Here is a 20895-nt window from a genome sequence, read left to right as displayed (position 1 = left end):
GTTTGTGCACATTTCAGAGGCATGTTCTATACAAGTGCATCATGTAGTAGACTGACTCCCATTTCTTCTCAATGGTCATTAGTTGTAGACTCTGCCAGGTTATGTCACCATAATGGAACAACAGAATGTATGTTCTACATATCTCTACATTCTAGAATACAGGCATCATAGCTCAGACCACAGTAATAACTTGAATGCTAAGGAGACACATGGCAATGTTTCCCTTGCTTTGACATCAGTATGTGCTGGGGTGGGGGACAGAGAAGGGTGCAACCTCCCACATTGGGGGCCTAAAGTAGTAGAAAGCTGGACCCCTTTGTAGCTATACAAGACCACTGCAGAAAAGAGGGCCTGTACATCTGATGGCTCCTTCATGAGACAGATAATTGTTTGTAAATAAACAAGGATATGCAGTTGGGAACATAAGTCCTTGTGGGCTCCTGGAACATGCCTTGCACATGTGTGCAAATACATCTCCCCCTCACCAGTGGGTATAGGAAAGTATGTTGCTTCCTCCTTCTGTTCTCTATTCTGGAGGACTGTCCGAAAACAGTCTTCTGTTTGAAGCTGTCATCTATTAGAGGTCCAGATCTAGTTTAAAGATAAAGAACCACAGAGGAGGGAGAGCAGGAGCCATGAAGTTGCCCATAAACTGCTAATACTGCAGCAAGCACACAACTCACAGGGTGTCTTCCCCATTATAGTGTGATGTACAGTACTGCATTTCCAAATTATAGTCATTATTTCTAAATTTACATCTATACATATACCACATGCAATTTTTTCAATGTAAAGGTGCCCTCTTTTTTTGTGACACAAAGCCTCATTTTTAGCAGTGCTTAACTGGGTCACTCTATTGGAAGGGTGGTCTTGCACATGAAATGTGAGCCCCTGGAAAGCACACAAAGAGGTTTAACAATGGGAGCCTAAGCATGCCTTACTCAGAAATAAGTGGCACTGAGATCCATAGGACTTACTCCCTAGTAAACCTGCAGTCTTATGAGAGCCCCACAGTGTGAGCCTATGCATGTTTCCTCAGAAGTGACTCCCATGGTACTAAAGGGGACTTAGTTCCCAGTAAATTTGCAAAGGATTGCTGCCTAATCTGCTCGTTTACATTTGGGTGCTAGAGACAAAGGACAGGATGTGCCTCCCCACTTCCCTGTACAAAAGCAAACCAGACTGACAGCAGTGGTTTGAGGTCTGGTTCATGTGTTACAAAAAAAAACACTCATAGGAGATTGTTCACTGTCCAGCCAAGGGGCAAGGGATTCCTTTGGATTCAGGTAGGCTATAGAACACTGATTAGAAGGATCTATGTAGAGGAATCCCACAGACTGGGGAACAAATCACTGGTGTGTGGGAGGGTGGTTCTATTTAATTCATTTTAAAACAGATTTTTTTTGGGGGGGGGGGCCTGAATTTGATCAGAAAATTCCACCCAGGGGAGGAGACATTTAACACTTTCTCCACTGCTGTTTCCCTGCTCTAAATTGCCCCTCCCAGCACAGCTGCTGTTAGTTCTAGGGCGTTGACCCAGCAGCTGTTGACAGCATTCCCTCTCCTGCAGGGTGAATAGAGTTAGTTAGGAGAGTTATTCAGATTGGGGAAATTGCACAGGGTGAAAACAGTTCAACACCTCCCCCCCACCCCAGCACACCCATGCTGTATACAAACATGCAACTGCCAGGGCCGGCGCGTCCATTAAGGCGAACTAGGCAGCTGCCTAGGGCACCAAAATGGAGGGGGCGCTGGCCAGCCTGCCTGCCGCCCCCGGTGCTGCCTGGGGCTGCCTCCTCCGCGCCCTCAACTGTTGAGCGGCTTCAGGCCGCTCTCCGGAGATGCACGGGGTGTGCGAGCCTGGGGCTGCCTCGCTCGCCTTTCAGCCAAAGAAATCTCTCCCCCCCCCTACTTTTTAATTTTTTCCCTATTTTTATTTTGTGCCTAGGGCGCAAAAAAACCCTACCGGTAGCACCGGCCCTGGCAACTGCCTCCACCTATTTTAAATGTGGGGGTTTTTAATTGAACAGAAAAGAACAGAAAACATCGGCCAACTCAGTCATGGATCTCCCACCTAACATCTAGTTTTACTCAGAGACTTAGCAACCCTGTTTCTGGACTTTTAGATGGCAGGTGGGGTTTTTTATGACGGAATTGTGATGAGTAACAAGTAACTAAAGAGTTAACTGTGTACTGTAGCACCTGACCACTGAGGAAGATCATGTTACAGAATGTACCAGAAGTGTTTCTGTATGTTGCAGTTGGTTTCGTTTCTGCCTGGGAGACGGTCGCAAGATGTCTGCGCTCTCACCAGGTTGTTTGTTATTTTTCTCTCTAGAATAAACTTAAGTAGTTATTAGAACACTTTGGACTCTGTGTGTTCTTAAGAGGCTTTTTATCCAACGGCTATACAAGCTTTCGCTGTGTGAGAAGAAGAACTCTGCTGTGTGTGTGTTTTACTGCCAGCCCGGTTCTACGGAAGCAGAGAAGCAGAGAGGAAGCGCGCCGGGCGATAATCAGAGGCTCCTAATTGAGTCATAAACAACTCAACGGAGCCCTATACCCGTCACAGGTTATGGGTCATAGAACCTAATCAATCACCAAAGCAATAAAAGGTGATTGCAGCTGTAAAAGCCGTGGAGAAAGCCGGTGTAAAGAGCTAGCTGGGAGAAACCTGTTGTTTTGCAGTCGGCAATCAATAGATGCACTCGCTAGCAGGAAGACCCTGTACCAGAAGGCTGGGATCCGCAGTCTACCCGGAGGAGCAACGTGAGCTATTCTGAGTGAGTACACAGACACGGAGCCCGGGGGTGGACAAGATGGCGGAGCAGCTACAGGAGTCATTTGTCGTGCCGTTCCAGAGGTTGAATGGCGACAACTATGCAGAGTGGAGAGAAAGGGCCAGAATGTGGTTGCTGGGAAAGGATTTGTGGACTTGTGTGTTAAATCCTCCAACCCCTGTCGCTGATAATTCAGCAGCTGAAGCACAGAGGTTTGCAGCAGAAACCAGGAAAGACAATAAGGCTCTATGTGCCATTGCCATGAGCTGCGATGCTACACAACTGCCCTATGTGCAAAATGCTGAAAATGCCAAGGAAGCCTGGGACAGTTTGGAAAGGGTCCATCAGAGAAAAACAGCTGGAGCTAAGCTGCATGCTATGAGGCATCTCTTTGAGTTGAGACTGAGACCAGGGCAACCCATTAAGGAGCACATTGCCAATGTGATTGATGCATTCCATAAGCTGCAGCGGCATGAGCTTGTGTTCAAAGAGAAGGAAAAAGTTTATATTTTGCTGTCTAGTTTGGGAAACGCCTATGAACATTTGTGTTTAACATTTGAGTCAATGCCTGAATCTGAACTCACGATTGCTTACGTTTCTGGGCGTTTGGTGGATGAGGAACTGAGACGCCAGAAAGAATCGGCTGAGAAGGGGGGCCGTGGGCGCAGAGAAGCCAGTGGGGGTGCAGTAAAAAGCACTGAGGAATCCACTGTGAGTGCGTGCGCAACAAGGCTTTGCTATCGGTGCCAGCAGCCTGGGCACGTAGCGAGATTCTGCCCAGCTCCGGAAGCAGCCAAGGTCACTCAGCCAGGTGCCAGGCAACCCAGCGGACGTGGTCGTGGGACCAGCCAGCAGCGCCGAGGCAGAGGACGTGGGAAAACTCCAGATAAGCCTGTCAGCCGTCTTTCTGCTGCCTTAGCAACGGTCAGAAACAGAGGACAGGACAGTTTCGCTTTTATTATCGACTCAGGCAGCAGCCATCATCTTGTACCTCCTTCAGGACAGATCCTGAACTGCAGGCCACTTGAAGATGAAAAGAGCCTGCATCTTGCTGATGGTTCTTCTGGAACAATTAAAAGCAAGGGTGGTTTTTATATGCAATGCTTAGACACTAACCTTGATGTTTATGTTGTACCAGGCATGGAAAATGGTCTTTTAAGTGTGTCTTGCTTATTGCGTGAGGGTTTTGAAATAAGTTTTGCCAATGGTGTTTGCAAAATTGCCAGAGATGGGGCTGAGCTGGTAAGTGTTACTGTTGGGTCTGATGGTCTGTTTGTCCTAGATGGGAGGGGGCAAGCAGGTGGAAGTAACACTGGTGATGCTCAGGCTAAAAGTGCCAATACCCCAAAGGGCACAGAGGGCGCTATCCATAAGGATTGCATTCATGCTTGGCACAGAAAATATTGTCACATGTCTTTTCCTTATGTGCAAAAAGCCCCTGATTTTGTCAAAGGTTGCAGGTTCAAGCCATGTCAAAAACACCTGCAATGCCGAGCATGTGCGAAAGCGAAGACGAAGAGATGCTCTTATCCTAGGTCTGAGAGGAAGAGCACAAAGCCGTTTCAGTTAGTGCACTTGGATATTTCTGGGCCTATGTCAACGTTAAGTTTAGGTGGTTCAAAATATGTTTTGTGTCTTCTGGATGATTTCAGTCATTTTTCCTGGGTCATAACACTGAAAGAGAAGAGGGAGGCTGCCAGAGTGATACAGGAGTGGGTAGCCGAAGTAGAACTACAGTTCTCCGTCACTGTCCAGTGTTTCCAGAGTGACAGGGCGGGAGAGTTTTTGAGTGCAGACCTACAAGGTTTTTTCCGCAGCAAGGGAATTAGGCACAGAAAAACCGCTCCTTTTAGTCCACAGGAGAATGGTTTGGCTGAAAGGAAATTTAGAACGCTGTCTGAACTGGTAGAGGCAACGTTGTTTGATGCAGGACTACCCCAGAAGTTTTGGGGGGAATGCTATAAATTTGTGAATTATTGTTCAAATCGCGCTTTTAATTCAGTTGTGGACAACACACCCTACTACATGTTGTATGGCAAAGTTCCGAAGGTGCACTATTTCAGAACTTTTGGGTGTGAGGCTTGGGTTCTAATTCCAAAGCAGAAGCGCAGAAAGGGAGGATCAAGATCCAGAAAAATGATCTTCTGTGGTTACGAACCAAACTCAAAGGCTTGGAGGTTTGTACCAGCAGAGGGGGACCAAACCCGCGTTCACATTAGCAGGAGTGCTACGTTCTGTGAACAAGAGGGCTGGAGACGCATTCATGCTAACCCCGAAGTTCTTCTTGACTGGTCTTCAGGTTTTGACCAGGAAGAGGAAACTCAGGTAGCTGATGCTGGAGTTCCAGGTGCTGCAGGACCAGATCCAGGTCAGGCAGCTGGTCCAAGTGGTGTAGCTCCTAGGGAAGTGAAGCTCCTAGTCAGAAGCGCACCGACTTCACCCCAGGTCAAGCCTGGGAAGTACAGCAAACGTGGTAGGTCACCCACTTCACCCAAAGCAAGCCCAGAGGGGGCTGCAAAGCGTAGTAAGTCTCTTGACAGTGCTGCTAGTCCGAGAGAGCCACAGTCAGAGACAAGCAGTTCGGATTTAGAGGGGGAAGATGTGGGACCGAGGCGTTCAAAACGCACCACGAAAGGTAAACCACCTGAAAGGTTTTCAGCTGTCAGTGTATGGGCGAATCTAGCAGTGTGTGAGCCTGAAAGCTTTGAAGAGGTGCAACAGTTGTCAGTGGAGGAAGCTAGTAAGTGGAAAGTTGCAATGGAGAAAGAGTTGAACTCCATGCAATCTCTTGGTGTGTATAGCCTAACACAGTTGCCAGAAGGCAAGAAAGCAGTCAGTTGTAGGTGGGTCTACAGGCTGAAACCCACAGTGACTGGAGAGCCTCAGTACAAGGCTAGATTAGTGGCTAGAGGTTTTACTCAGAAGAAAGGAATCCACTACACAGATGTCTTTAGTCCGACTTCGAGATCGGAATCTTTCAGGATGCTTTTAGCGACTGCAGCGCAGAGAGGCCTAGTGGTCAACCACTTTGATGTGGACACCGCTTATTTGAACTCTGACCTCCAGGAGGAGTTGTACATGTTGCCTCCTCCAGGGTTTGAGAGTGACGTGCCAGGTCAGGTGTGGAAGCTGCACAAGTCGATCTACGGTCTGAAGCAATCCGCTAAAAATTGGAATTCATGTCTTGATTCTGTTTTGAAGAGCCTAGGTTTCAGGAAGAGTCTAGCTGACAGTTGTCTGTATCTCAGAGGTGAAGGAGAACAGCAAGAACTGTTGCTTGTCTATGTTGATGACTTGATCTGCTTAGCAAAGAGCCAGATGCAAGTGCAGAAGTTTGCAAAAGAGCTAGGCAAGAGGTTCAAACTCAAGAATCTAGGTGCAGTGAATGTTTATCTAGGTGTGCAGATAGACAGAACTGAGGATGGAAGTTTTTTGCTCAGTCAGAAAGGCAAGATTGAACATTTGCTTGAGAAGTTCAGAATGTCTGATTGTAAAGGGGTCAGAACACCCATGGAGACAAACTTTGTGAAAGAGTCACAAGTGAAGGACAAAGTAGCGTTTGAGAGTCCTGAAGTGTTTCAGTCAGCGCTAGGGAGTCTGTTGTATTTGTCACAATGGAGCAGACCAGATATTGCTTTTGCAGTCAATTTGCTCAGTAGAGAAGCATCGAAACCTAGCGTGCATGCTTGGAATGGCATTAAGAGAGTGCTTAGGTATTTGCAGGAGACCAAAGAGTATTGTTTGGAGATGTCAGCGCAAGGTGAGCCACAACTCACTTGTTTTGCAGATGCTGATTGGGCCAATCAGGAGGACAGGAAGTCAGTGACTGGTTTGGTAGTCAAGTTTGGAAATGCCCTGATTGGTTGGCGGTCGCGCAGGCAAAGCCTAATAGCAATGTCTTCCACGGAAGCCGAATTCTGTGCGTTGTCTGCGACATGCACTGAATTGGAGTACTACAGATGTTTGGTCCAGGAAATCTGGGGTGATTGTAGCCAGCCCATCACTGTTTGGGGCGACAATCAACCATCTTTGAGACTGGCGGAGTCTGGACAGTTCAAAGCCAGAACCAAACACTTAGACATCCGCTTCCGAAACGTATGTCAGAGCATACAGGTAGGCTTGGTGAAGTTGAGGTATTGTCCAAGCCAAGAGAACCTAGCAGATGGGTTCACAAAACCCTTGAGTTTCCAACGGCATGGGGAATTCTGTGAAGGGTTGGTTTTGGGGTAAGTTTGGATACCCGCTATCCCCAGTGTTCAGGTGAGAGGGGGTGTGATGAGTAACAAGTAACTAAAGAGTTAACTGTGTACTGTAGCACCTGACCACTGAGGAAGATCATGTTACAGAATGTACCAGAAGTGTTTCTGTATGTTGCAGTTGGTTTCGTTTCTGCCTGGGAGACGGTCGCAAGATGTCTGCGCTCTCACCAGGTTGTTTGTTATTTTTCTCTCTAGAATAAACTTAAGTAGTTATTAGAACACTTTGGACTCTGTGTGTTCTTAAGAGGCTTTTTATCCAACGGCTATACAAGCTTTCGCTGTGTGAGAAGAAGAACTCTGCTGTGTGTGTGTTTTACTGCCAGCCCGGTTCTACGGAAGCAGAGAAGCAGAGAGGAAGCGCGCCGGGCGATAATCAGAGGCTCCTAATTGAGTCATAAACAACTCAACGGAGCCCTATACCCGTCACAGGAATACACCTACACACACATGCAAATTCCCTGCAAATAGAAAAGTAGATTGTCAAGAAGGAGTCTTGTGTGGCCTCTAGATTTCCATATGTGGTGATTTAGGGGAAAGGGGACTGCACTCTCAGGTGGTCCAGTCCAGAAAATGATTTTTCACTTCTGATGTTTGGAAAAAGTAGGGCATGGTTACTAGGAAACTGAATGATACAGGGAGTTTCCCCCCATTGTTTTCACCTTTCTTAACACACACACACTTGTCTGGAATAGAGCGGGGGAAGTATATCTTCATAACCTAGAAGACACAGGCCCATTGTACTAAATTGTTAGGAATCACAGGAGAATGAACTACACTAGGAAGGAGAGAAGAGGGCCTTAAGGCAGATCTGTACCATACATTTAAAGCATATCCAACTCACATTTAAAGCACATGACTTCCCCCGAAATAACCCTGGGACCTGTAGTTTGATATGAGTATTAGGAATTGTAAGTCTCTGTGGAGGAACTACAGTTCCCAGGATACTTTAGGGGGAGTTGTGCTTTAAATGCTATGGAACTCCCCTGATAAACCCTGCTTCACTAAAGAGAGATGAAACTTGTGTTGACTCTCCAATGTCCCCTTCTACACAATCATACTCACATCGAGGGGCAGGGCACTGAGTGAGGAACCCTTTTAAAACAAGGTTTTACAAATCCATGAATCAAACACTCACATATATATATATATATATATATATATATATATATATATATATCCAGTATGCACTCTTGAGGCCTGAACTAAATCTCTTTGGCAAACTGGTTTCCCCATGCCATGCTACAGTTACTTTGGACATTAATCCCATTGAAACCAATGAATAAGCCGTGCATAATTTAAGGCTGCAGTCCTTCAACACTTACAGAGAGGCACATAAAATGCTAGTCAAATACCAAAAGCAAATGCGTGACTTTTCCTCAGTCAGCTTGTAAACTGAACAGTAGGTATGTCGCTCAGTAGCAGAGCTCATGCTTTGCGCGCAAAAGGAGATCCCTGGCATCTCCATAGCTCAGTCAGTAAAGCAACAGACTCTTAATCTCAGGGTTGTGAGTTCAAGCCCCCTGTTGGGCTTGCAGGGGGTTGGACTAGATGACCCCCGTGGTCCCTTCCAACTCTACAATTCTATGATTCCAGAAGAAGATTCCTGCCTGAAACCCTGGAGAACAGCTGCCAGTTAGTGTAGACATTATTGAACTAGATGGGCTGATCCTGGATCAGGCAGTTTTCTATGAATTTATCAAACATCCAGGGAAACTGCTGGAAGCCCATTCATCTCACCCTGTACTGATTGCACCGAGGTCCAGTGCCGAGGGCCTTCTGGCGGTTCCCTCGCTGCGAGAAGCCAAGTTACAGGGAACCAGGCAGAGGGCCTTCTCGGTAGTGGCACCCGCCCTGTGGAACACCCTCCCACCAGATGTCAAAGAGAAAAACAACTACCAGACTTTTAGAGGACATCTGGAGGCAGCCCTGTTTAGGGAAGCTTTTAATGTTTAATAAATTATTGTATTTTAATATTTCTGTTGGAAGCTGCCCAGAGTGGCTGGGGAAACCCAGCCAGATGGGCGGGGTATAAATATATTATTATTATTATTATTATTATTATTATTATTATTATTATTATTATTATTATTATTATTAAGTTTCTTGTGCTGCTGGGAGATCAGTGTTGTGGCGAATCTCCTTTACTATGCCCGCAGGACTTCGTGTTCAGGTGTGTGATGTGCCAATATTACCCATGTGCAGACTTCTTAATTCTATGTGGAAGTAAACCCTACATGTCAGTCATTGGACATTTTCGTTGATGCGCGTTCTGTATAACGAGTGCACTTGTCTTATTTTGTCAAATCTGTAAACATCATAATAAATATTTCAGAGACTCTGCTCATGAATTAAAGACGTGTTGAGGTAATTTTCTACTAATCCCTGGAAGCAATGAAACACTGCAAGCAAACTGACACACTGCAACCCAATGAGGAGGGGAAAGAGTTTGCAGACTGATGCATCCCAGCGTGTCCTGAGGCGCTCCTCCAATCCTGGGGCAGCCAGGTCAGCAAAGAGCATTGCTGGTGCATGCTTTACATATTTTTCTCAACACATCTGAACTTCACCTGGACCATCATGTCACCCTGTGGGTCAAGGGAACAGCTGGCCTGGTTGTGGCTATGCCATGCAACTCCCGCAGCAAATAGGAAGGTGCTGCTGCTGCCCTCAAGCCAAAGCCAGCAGTTAACAGCTTCTTCTTTTAAGATGCCTTTTCTCCCTGCAAACAGGTTACATTCTCAAAAGATATCAACTGATCAAACACCCAAAAATAAGGAGCACACAACTGAGGTTGTAAAACAGACAGCAACATTTTCTGTCAAGCTGTGATGTTCTGAATGCACGCAAGATCCTACAAATTCTAACTTCCTCCAGTGCTGTTTTCCTAGAAGAGGAGGTGCTGGAACTCGCCATAAACACCTCCCTTGCTCTCTTAGAGGGACCCAGGTGGCGCTGTGGGTTCAACCACAGAGTCTAGGGCTGCTGATCAGAAGGTCGGCGGTTCGAATCCCTGCAACGGGGTGAGCTCCCGTTGCTCGGTCCCTGCTCCTGCCCACCTAGCAGTTCGAAAGCACGTCAAAGTGCAAGTAGATAAATAGGGACCGCTCTGGCGGGAAGGTAAACGGCGTTTCCGTGCGCTGCTCTGGTTCACCAGAAACAGCTTTGTCATGCTGGCCACATGACCCGGAAGCTGTCTGCGGACAAACGCTGGCTCCCTCGGCCTATAGAGCGAGATGAGTGCCGCAACCCCAGAGTCGAACACGACTGGACCTGATGGTCAGGGGGCCCTTTACCTTTACGCTCTCTTAGAGTAGCAATGGCACCCACCTGAGAGGTGATGGAACTGAGTTCCGGAAATTTCTGTCTGAAAAAAAAAAGCCATAACTTCCTAACATTCTGCTATATTTTGGAAAGTTCCATGTCTTTCCTTGCAGGCTGCATGTCAACACGCCACGTAAAACATCCCCTGTCCTTCCTTAGCTTCATTTCTGATGATTCCAGGGGTGACCAACGTGCCGCCCTCAGGCATGCAAGTTCCCTCAGAGGTCTTCTCTGTTGCTCACAGGGTCTCTGAAATTAACCCTTGAAAGAAACATAAAGTTGTAGGCAATGGAGTAGCTTGCGGTGTGCGTTTGGCTGCACAACTGTTGCTCAGGAAATTCAGCATGCATGCAGCTTTACTGTTAGGGGCAGATACACCTGTATTTTTCTGCCCACCATGAAACTCGTAAATGCAGGGCTTTTTCTGCTAGAACTCGCTGGAACTCAGTTCTGGCACCTCTCAGGTGGGTGCAATTGCCATTCATGGTGAGTTCTGACACCTCTTTTTCTAGAAAAATTGCACCGGTTAAATGCTTATGAAAACTATCCACCACCACCAAAGTGTCAGTCCTTATGTTTTTTGCTTCCTAAAGCAGCCTTCCCCCTACCTGGTACCCTCCAGGTGTTTTGGACTATAATTCCATCAGCCACAGCCAGCATGACCAAAGTTTAGGGATGATGGGAATTATAGTCTAAAACAACTGGAGGGCATGAGAAGAGGGCTGGGCAAAAGAAACAAACCTTTATTTTCTTCATTCTGATGAGGGGAGATGGTTTGGTATTTATGAGAGGTTTTTTAAAAAAATCATTGGGGCTTTAATATTGCTAAATGGAAATCTTAATCAAGATTCCTCGCTGGAATGCTCACCTAAGTTTTTAATGTAAAAAAAGGGAAAGAGCAAAAAACACAATAAAGGCTTATGATATATGCACACACACCCAATAAAATCTGCATTTGCTCAACTGCCCATCTGCAACCAATCCACCCCCATAGATCCCCAGTGGAATTTAAAGATCAGGCATCCATTTGGCTGCCTCTCCATCACGAAAAGTTTCATCTGGTCCTATTAACATGTGTCTGTTATTTGTTAAAGGCAAGAAGTGGTGTTTTTTTCTACTTCAGAAAGGGGCTAATCACCTTCAGTTTACTCCCCACCCTCTCCCGTAATCCTTGTGTTTTCAAGTTTCTAAAAAACAAAACAAAGCACTTAAATATGTTTTCCAGGTTCATTTAGGTTGCTTAAAAGCTTGCTGCTCATTTTTAGCATAGTTCAGCATAACTGCTACACGAAGGGGTACCAATTTTTTGGAACCAGCGGGCTCATTTCAAGTTCTGAGAGAGTGCTGGGGTGTGCCAGGCACAAAATGGCTGCCGCAGGGCAATTGGGGTGGGGGTGGGGGTGGCATAGCACAAAATGGCTGCTACACGGTTTGGTATAACATAAAATGGCTGCCATGGAGATTGCCACAGGACATATAATTAAAGAGACAACTAGCCCTGGCAACTTTATTGTTACCATGGGAAGTCAACTATATTCCTGCTGCTCCCAATTGAGGAGATTACACCACATTAATTACACAGAAAGAGGGAGAGAGAGAGAACAACACTACCAGGAAATACAGTGGTGCCTCGCTTAACAAACGCCCCGTAAGACAAAATTTTCGCTTAAAGAAAGGATTTTTCTAGCGGAGGTTGCCTCGCTAGACAAATTCGTTTTACGAAAAATTCGTCTGGCGAATCACGGTTTCCCATAGGAATGCATTGAAATTCAATTAATGCGTTCCTATGGGCAATTTTTTTAAAAAAAAAATTCAATGCATTCCTATGGGATTCGCTAGACAAATTTTTCGTTATAAGAATAGACCCGTGGAATGAATTAAATTCGTCTAGTGAGGCACCACTGTATAATCAAGGTGGACACATCACATTTACTCTTAATTTCACGGAAGTTGCTTAGAAGGCACCTACACATTTTGCCCCATAACTTTCTTTCTAGGAGGGCCATAGACTTCCTTAAAAACAAGGTACAAGTTTGAGGCAGCTGTCCAGAGGCACCAATGAAAGCCTTCACAGGCACAATGCTGCCCAGGGGCACCAGGTTGGCAACCCATGTGCTACGCTGTTACAAATCTGCTGGAATTCCCTTTTCTTCACAGCTATTTTAAAAAAAGTACAATAGCCCTGTCCTCTTTTGCATCTGGCCATCCTAGCCTGATGTGGAGAACCCCTTTCAAAGCCAAGGGCCGCATTCCCTTCTGTGCAGCCACTCTGAGGGCCACATGCCAGCATTGGGCAGGGCCAGAGGCAGAATTTGGCAGCGATGAATGTTACTTTTACCTTTGTATTTATTTGTTTTTTTTAAAAAAACATACATATATTTATTAGATTTATAGGCCACCTTTTTCTTCCAAAGAGCTCAAGGTGGTGCACGTGGTTCTCTTCCTCCCCATTTTATCCTCACAACAACCCTGTGAGGTAGGTTGGACTAAGAGATGGTGAAGATCATAATGGTACAGTAACCCATCCGCTTACATGGGGGTTTGGTTTCAAGGGTTACGTCTTACACGTGAAAATATTGTATAACCAAACGCTTGGAGCAGCCCCATGGTTAGAAGGGGGGTAGAGGGAGCGTCCTCAGAGCTTCCAGAGCCCTGCACTAAGCAGTCCTTGCTTCCACAAGCAAGGCACAGAGCTTCAAAGCTCTTTTCATGCTGGTTCCACTTGGGTTACCTAGCATAAAAGGAGCTGTTAAGTTGTCTGCCTTGTTTGGGACGTGCACACTTTCAAGCAGGCCGCCTTCAACCACGTATGGCTGAAATCCTGCACGTCAAATGCACGTACGATGGATTACTATGGTGCCCTGGAAGGCACAGAATTCAGTGACCACCCAGCTGCAGGTGACTGCAAGCTCTGGAGTAGCAAAGATCTACAAAGAGGCACCTGCCCTGTGCAATGAATACTAAGAGGCTAATAATAATAATAATAATAATAATAATAATAATAATAATAATAATAAAATAATAGGATGTTCCTATATATGAAAATAAAATAAAATAAGACTGCAAAAAGCCATGACATTTAATGAGCAGGTCCTAACTCATGGGTTGGCAAACTAAGGCCTGCGGACGGTCCCAATTGCCTTCTAGATCCAGCCAGCGGACGGTCCGGGAATCATAGCTGCCAAGTTTTCACTTTTCTCGCGAGGAAGCCTATTCAGCATAAGGGAAAATCCCTGTAAAAAAGGGATAACTTGGCAGCTATGCCGGGAATCCAGGCAGCCGGCATAGTGTATGCACGCAATGGTTTTTGCGACTCAGCCAGGCTTGGGGGTCAAAAGTGAGACAGGCGGCTGCTGGAGACAAGCCGCTTCTCCGTCCGTCACGCGTGCGCAGTAATCTTTTCTTCCAAGGTGGGGTGTGGGGAAGAGGGGAAAGGAGCCACAGTTCGGATTTCCACCATGGAGCTGCCGGCAACTGACCTCAGGAACATAGCTGCCAAGTTTTCCCTTTTCTCGCGAGGAAGCCTATTCAGCATAAGGGAAAATCCCTTTTAAAAAGGGATAACTTGGCAGCTATGCTCAGGAAGGGCAGTTGCGGTGGCAGGGGCTCAGAGGCGCCTCGGGAGCAATGCCCACCGGTGTCTGTGGCAGCGGGCGGTGGCACACCAAAACAGTTTTGCGCTCTGCTGGGGAAGCCGCTCGTTAGCTTCACGATGTGAGATATGGAAAGGTAAATAGCTGCTGCCGCCCCCTCTTCCTTCACACGGGGAAAAGAATGTTTTTGCTTGAGTGGCGGCAGCCTGACTTAGTTTGGCCAACGGCTTTTCCCTTCACCCACGCATGTGCACACATTCTCCAGGGCTGACAGGAATGGTGTGCTTACCTCAGCCCCCCACCCCACCCCGCCTTACGAGAGAAATAATAGCTGTCAATGTGTAAAACGCAAAGGAAGCCACATGGGTGTATGAGGGAATACTCTCCCCCCCGCCCCCAAAAATCATATTTGGGCAACGTTGGGGTCGGTACCAATAAGGTTTTTTGCCAAAAATGCAGGTCATACTCATGGCAACATATATTCCGGCCCCCCACAAGGTCTGAGGGACAGTGGACCGGCCCCCTGCTGAAAAAGTTTGCTGACCACTGTCCTAACTCGTATTTTGATTTTCCTGCTGGTATCAGGGGCATTCAATATACAATTCAGACCCATTTATAGGTTCCTGTGCAAAAAGGGCATCGATGTTTTGTACACGCCTCCATGCAGGTCAAGTTGTTTCCCTGTTGCTCCTTTTGTAGAGAGTTGAAAATGAAGTGTGTTGGCAGGTTAAAACATTCAACTGGTATTGGGCAAAATTACATTGTCGTTCCCTATGCCACCCTGAGCCATTTAACTCTCCCAATCGTCTCCGTTGCACTTTTCTTAAATGCAGAAAACTGCACAACTTTTCTTGGAAACCTTGTCTTGATTTGGGATTGTTCAGCAAGGGGAGATGGGCTTCCGCATCACCCTTCGTTTAAGCTACTAATTAGAATAGCAAAATAAGCTGTGTGTTTTCAGTACAGTAGTGTACTTTCTGTATTTGCAGTAGGCTGCCCTCTAATGCACATCCGTAGCAAATGCAGCTTATTGCAATACGGCACAGTATTTTGCACCAGCATTACTGCCAGTTTGTGCCCATGAAGTCTAATCCTACAACCACCCTCTCCCCACAGGGCAGGGAACAGCGTGTCCAAGCCCACTGCAATGCAGCTTCCTACCCAACAGCTGTTGAGTGGGGGACGAGAGCTCCTGTGTGCCATTTTGGAGTCCATAAGTTCTTTTTTTTTTAAGCCTTTAAAACCTATTTGGCATCTGTGGAGGGTCTTCTCATGAGCCACAAGGACTTTCCAGCTCTCTTCCACCATTTCCAAGTTTGAATTGATCTACTGGCACCACACGTATACGCAGTCACTCGTGAGTCAATCATATGTACAGTAAGTGGGAGGGTGCCTATATAAATTGTTCCCGGGTAATACCGGTAATAATAATAATAATAATAATAATAATAATAATAATAATAATAAATTTTATTTATACCCCACCCTCCCCAGCCAAGACCGGGCTCAGGGCGACTAACACCAAATATAAAACAATTAATTTAAAATACAGCTTAAAAACAAGATTAAATACAACATTAAAATGCAGCCTCAACAGAAAAAGGAAAAAAGGGGGAAGGGATCAAGTTGATTCCAGGCCAAAGGCCAGACGGAACAACTCTGTCTTACAGGCCCTGTGGAAAGAAATCAAATCCCGCAGGGCCCTGGTCTCATGAGACAGAGCATTCCACCAGACCGGAGCCAATGTTGAAAAGGCCCTGGCTCTGGTTGAGGCTAATCTGATTTAAAGCATTAAATCCTTAAGTGCACAGAAAGGTACTATCACCCAGCACCTTTCTTTTCATTGAAGAAGAACTCCGCTATCCTAATGGCCCTTCTCATCGGTGCTAAGGCTGAAATGTTTGCTTGGCCTCTAATCCTCTTATAAAACCCCACGACTCTCCAGGTGGTTTGGATTACAATTCTCATCTTCCATGACCATTGGGCATACTGTCTGTGGCTGATGGGAACTGGAGTCTGGAACATCCAACAGGCACCAGGTTGGGGAAGACTGCTGTATAGTATTCTAAGCCTTCAACGCCCAAACAATGTGGACAACAATAGCTGTGCATGAAAAAAGTCTCAAGAAAGGCAGCCAAATGATAGGCTGAAGACAATACTGTTAAAGCGTAACTCTCTAAATATCATCATAAACAAGGAGCAGCATACACCAGGAAATATTTTAGAAGCAAGCCCTATTGTTCAGGATATATACTGTATCTCAGCGTTTCTCAACCGCTGTTCCGCGGCACAGTAGTGTGCCGCGAGATGGGGGCTGGTGTGCCGCGGCGTGCGGCGACGAGAAGGGTGATTTGCTACCTTGTCACGTGCCTGGCGGCCGCCATTACTCAACACTAACCCACCAAAAAGGAAGCCGGAAAGGGAGGGCGCGCTCCGACGGTCGCACTCGCTTCCAGTCTAGTCCCGCGAGTGGCGAGCGCAGCACAGCGCTCCTTGGCCGGCCAGGCTAGAGCGCGAGAAGGCGGAGAGCAGGCCCGTTCCTCCCTGCGCACCCCAACCGCCGCCAGAGTTGGAAGGGACCATGCAGTAAGCGAGGCGGGCAGGAGAGGCGGCCCGGGATCAGGCCGAGCGGGCGCGGAGTGGAGGCGGCGTTGGCCATGGCCCTCCGGCGGCGGTTGGGGTGCGCAGGGAGGAACGGGCCTTCGCTGCGCCCGAAAAGTGGTGCCTCTGAGGGGAGGGAGGGAGGTCTGGCGGGGGGAGAGAAACACCCGGGACGCGCCTCTTTCCTCTCAAGGGGAGGGGTCTCCTGTGAGCCCCGCGTGGCACCCTCGTTCCCTCTTGGGTCGCAGAGTCGGGGGCCCTGCGAAGCTCCCCTCGACCCGAGGGCTTTTCATTCTGCCTTTTAGCAGCGCTGTAAGTGGCCCTGAGGCCTTTGGACCTAATGCCGGAGTCTCCTTCCCCCCATTTCCCCCCTAACGCCTGAGAATGTTTGTACTGTGTGGCAAGGGAAAAAAAATTAAAAAGAGCCACCCAGGCTTAAAGTTAACAAAGGGCATTAACAAATGGCCTATATATAAATAGAATTACTTTATATATAGTCAATATAGGCACAGAGTTAAATTTTTTAAATTTTTTAATGGTGGTGTGCCTCGTGATTTTTTTCATGGAACAAGTGTGCCGTGGCCCAAAAAAGGTTGAGAAACACTGCTGTATCTGGCAAGTTGTTTGATGGTAATTGCTTTAAGTGAACGCCAGAGGGTGCCTTTGGGTAATACTTCAGGACTGCTGCTTCAGTATAGAGACACACACAAGCAAAGGGGAATTCAATCAACGAAGTACGTGGCTGATGAGTTAATCCATCATCGCTGTCTTATGTACCCAGGGGGAGTTTTATGCCAACAGTTCTTGCAGGTGTAGTTAGTTTACAGGCCGTTCTGTCATTCTAGTGTCTCGTGTTGGACTATCTTCCTAAGTCCACTTACCTTTTAACAGTCAGGAGGTGTTGCGGCCTGGCCATGGCCTTGCCCGCAATCTGGCAGCCGGCTGGGGAGGACTGGCCGGTTGGGCCTGCCCCTGGCCGTAGCTTGGGTTAGCTCCCAGGGGAATTAATTGCGGCCTGCCCAGCCCTCCTCCCCAGCTTGTTGCCGGACCTTCCATCCTGCCTCCCTTTTTCCTGTGTTGTACTTTCATACTAGGACCTTGTTCTGGACTTTGTTGGCTGCCATATTCTCACTTAGCAAATTGAAACCGGCCACTTGGTTTTCACCTACCTCATAGCAATCGTCACAACTTTGTTTGGTTAGGCATAGGGTAAGCCTTAGTCTTGGCTGGAAGGGAGGTTGTAGCCCCTGCCTGATCCTCCTTGAGATGGGGATCCACAAGGAGCTGCTTCTGTCCAGATGCCCAGGCAGGGGCTAGGGCCATAGCACTTCTCCAACGGGGACCCCTTGGGAGGTACCCCTATTTGATGTAAGTCATGGGGGCCCCTTGTGGTTTACCCTTATATACACTCCCAAGCAGACAGGCTGGAGTGGAATAAATGACTTTACCTGATTCCTATGCCAAACCATTCACATCTGTAATCAATAAAGTTGTGGCCTATTTGAACCCGACTTATATGTTGCTTTCTGGTTTGGTTATTCATCTCTTAGGGAGCAACAGGGTCACAGGGCCTTGGCATGCGACAACTGAGTAATTGACTGCATGAAGGGGAAATTACAGTGGTACCTCGGTTTAAGTACACAATTGGTTCCGGATGTCTGTACTTAACCTAAAGCGAACTTTCCCATTGAAAGTAATGGAAAGTGGATTAATCCGTTCCAGACGGGTCCGCGGAGTACTCAACCTGAAGCGTACTTAACCCAAAGTATGAGTATAATTGGTTCTGGAAGTCCGTATTTAACCTGAAGCGTACTTAACCTGAAGCGAACTTTCCCATTGAAAGTAATGGAAAGTGGATTAATCCGTTCCAGATGGGTCCGCGGAGTACTTAAACTGAAAGTATTCAAACCGAAGCATACTTAAACCAAGGTATGACTGTACTGGACAAGCACAAACTGGAAACAAAGCAGTATGTCCAACATTTCAGGGGCAAACAGTATAGATAGTGGGATTGCATATAACCACCCCAATACCATCATGAGCAAAATTATCATGATGCAAAATAAAAAGGATGTATGAAGGGACCCTCATTAAATAACCCTCCCCCCCACACATGTTCAAGGGTGTGTTACAGGATATCCTGAACCCCAGTGTACCTGGAGCTAAGTCCTGACTGTGCACATTAGAGAGCAGTCAGACAGTCCAAATGGTCCAATACAACAAGCAATGTCCAAAGTCAATCTGCAAGGTCAGGTGGTTTCTGCCTCTGCAGAAGATCCAGGGTTGAAACACATAGGGTCAGCCCCAAAGTCATAGTCCAGTGGCCTTCCCAAAACATCCAAGCCATGGTCTATCAACAGAGAAAGCTGAGCAGGCACAGAGTCTCTGCCTTGCTTCCCTTCTATCCTTCACAATCTTGATTCCCGCACCTGAGTTTGCTCCAGTTGAGCAACTGCCCTCTCCACTTGATGAGGCAGATTACCCTCACCTGCCCTGAGCTTAATCCAGCTGCATGGCCACAGCCTCCTCCCAGATCTAATGAGTCTCATCATCTCCACCTGGACCACTAGTAAGCTAGCGAGGCTGTGTTTCCTTGCCTACCTCAGTCTCCTGGAGTGCACTTCCGGCAGTTCCCAATGCCCCCAGCCTACCATGTCTGCAGAGATGGGGGCACCTCTGGTTCTGTGTCTCCTTCCCCTGGTGCCTGTGAACTGTCTGCTACCCTCCTGACATCCTCCAGTATCCTGTGAGTACCTTCTAAGTCCCCAACCTCCCCTTCCCCATCTTCAGCTTGCCCCAGTGCGTATCAATCATGGGCACACCCCTCACTGGGATCCTCCTCCCCTTCCTCATTGCCCTGCCAGTTTGTGACACATGACCCCCTGAGCAAGCCCTCCTGCCACATCTCCTAGCCATGTCCCTGCCACCTGCACATTCACTTGGGAAAAAGCTACCTAGAATGACACACACACACCCCACTCACCATCATAGGAAGCAGCCATATACTAAGACCCTTGGTTCACCTCACTAAGTATTGTCTAATTTTGGCAGTGTTGTGGGTTTTTTGTGGGTTTTTTTTTTTTTGAGGTTGCTGACGCAGGAGGTAAATATATTCTTTTTGGGAGGGCGGGGGATTATTTTAACATACTTGCTAAGAAACATCTGTTGTGCAAAAACGTTGCTGGTGGTTTGTTTCCAGGGAAAGAAACAAATTTGGCTTTCATACATCTTACTGAGATTTGTCAGGAATAGATTTAGCCTTTCGCTGAAGACAATGCAGTTGGCTGATACTGCTGCCAACACAAGCTAACTAGGTCAAGACTATCTTTGCATCTGGAAATTGGTGTATGTTTGACCATGTGTCAGTATGGGGAAGGGGGAATTCCTCTGTGACTGGCTGCCGCATCCTGTTGAATGTACACTTTCTCCTTGTTTCACATTTAACGCTAAGTGAAACCATTGGCTTAGTGCAAACGAGTGGGCTTCTGGGGAGGAGATCATGGCTGCTTTGCTCCTCACCAGTCATTCTGCTGTTGCACTGAGCTGAGCCTATGCCTTGGCTTAGTTTCTTGTCTGAACCTGGTGGTTTAGCCTCTGGTTTAGTTCTTCCAGACAATAGCTGTGTACTGCACCCAGGCACTGTGGGTTAAACCACAGAGCCTAGGGCTTGCCAATCAGAAGGTCGGCGGTTCAAATCCCCGCAACGGGGTGAGCTCCCGTTGCTCGGTCCCAGCTCCTGCCAACCTAGCAGTTCGAAAGCACGTCAAAGTGCAAGTAGATAAATAGGTACCACTACAGCGGGAAGGTAAACAGTGTTTCCGTGTGCTGCTCTGGTTCACCAGAAGCGGCTTTGTCATGCTGGCCACATGACCTGGAAGCTGTACGCCGGCTCCCTCGGCCAATAAAGCGAGATGAGCACTGCAACCCCAGAGTCGGTCATGACTGGACCTAATGGTCAAGGATCCCTTTACCTTTACACCCATGACACTAGCCACAGATCTATCCTGTATCTATCCTGTCTTTCCTAATGGCATACTGTGTTTTGATGCATTCCCCACCCCCCACCCCCACCCCAAACCAGTTTGTCTTAATTGAGAAAAATAATGATGCTTTCAGCTGATAGTGTACACAGCCCAAGAACAAACTGTAAACTATGGACAAACCATGCTGAGTGGTAGTTTGGCTAAGTGTTGCAGGCAAGCCCACCTTCTGTGGCAAACCTGGTTTAGTCTTTATGTAATGTGTGAAATTGCCCATCAAGCATAGAAGGTTTGCTGGATGAGGGGTGGGAATAATGGTCAATAGCTTTTGTTGTGACGTGGGGTTTAAGACAGAGGACCC

This window comes from Zootoca vivipara, chromosome 10 (assembly GCF_965207765.1).
Source record: "Zootoca vivipara chromosome 10, rZooViv2.hap1.1, whole genome shotgun sequence".
Lineage (NCBI taxonomy): Eukaryota > Metazoa > Chordata > Lepidosauria > Squamata > Lacertidae > Zootoca > Zootoca vivipara.
This window is presented reverse-complemented; position numbering follows the sequence as displayed.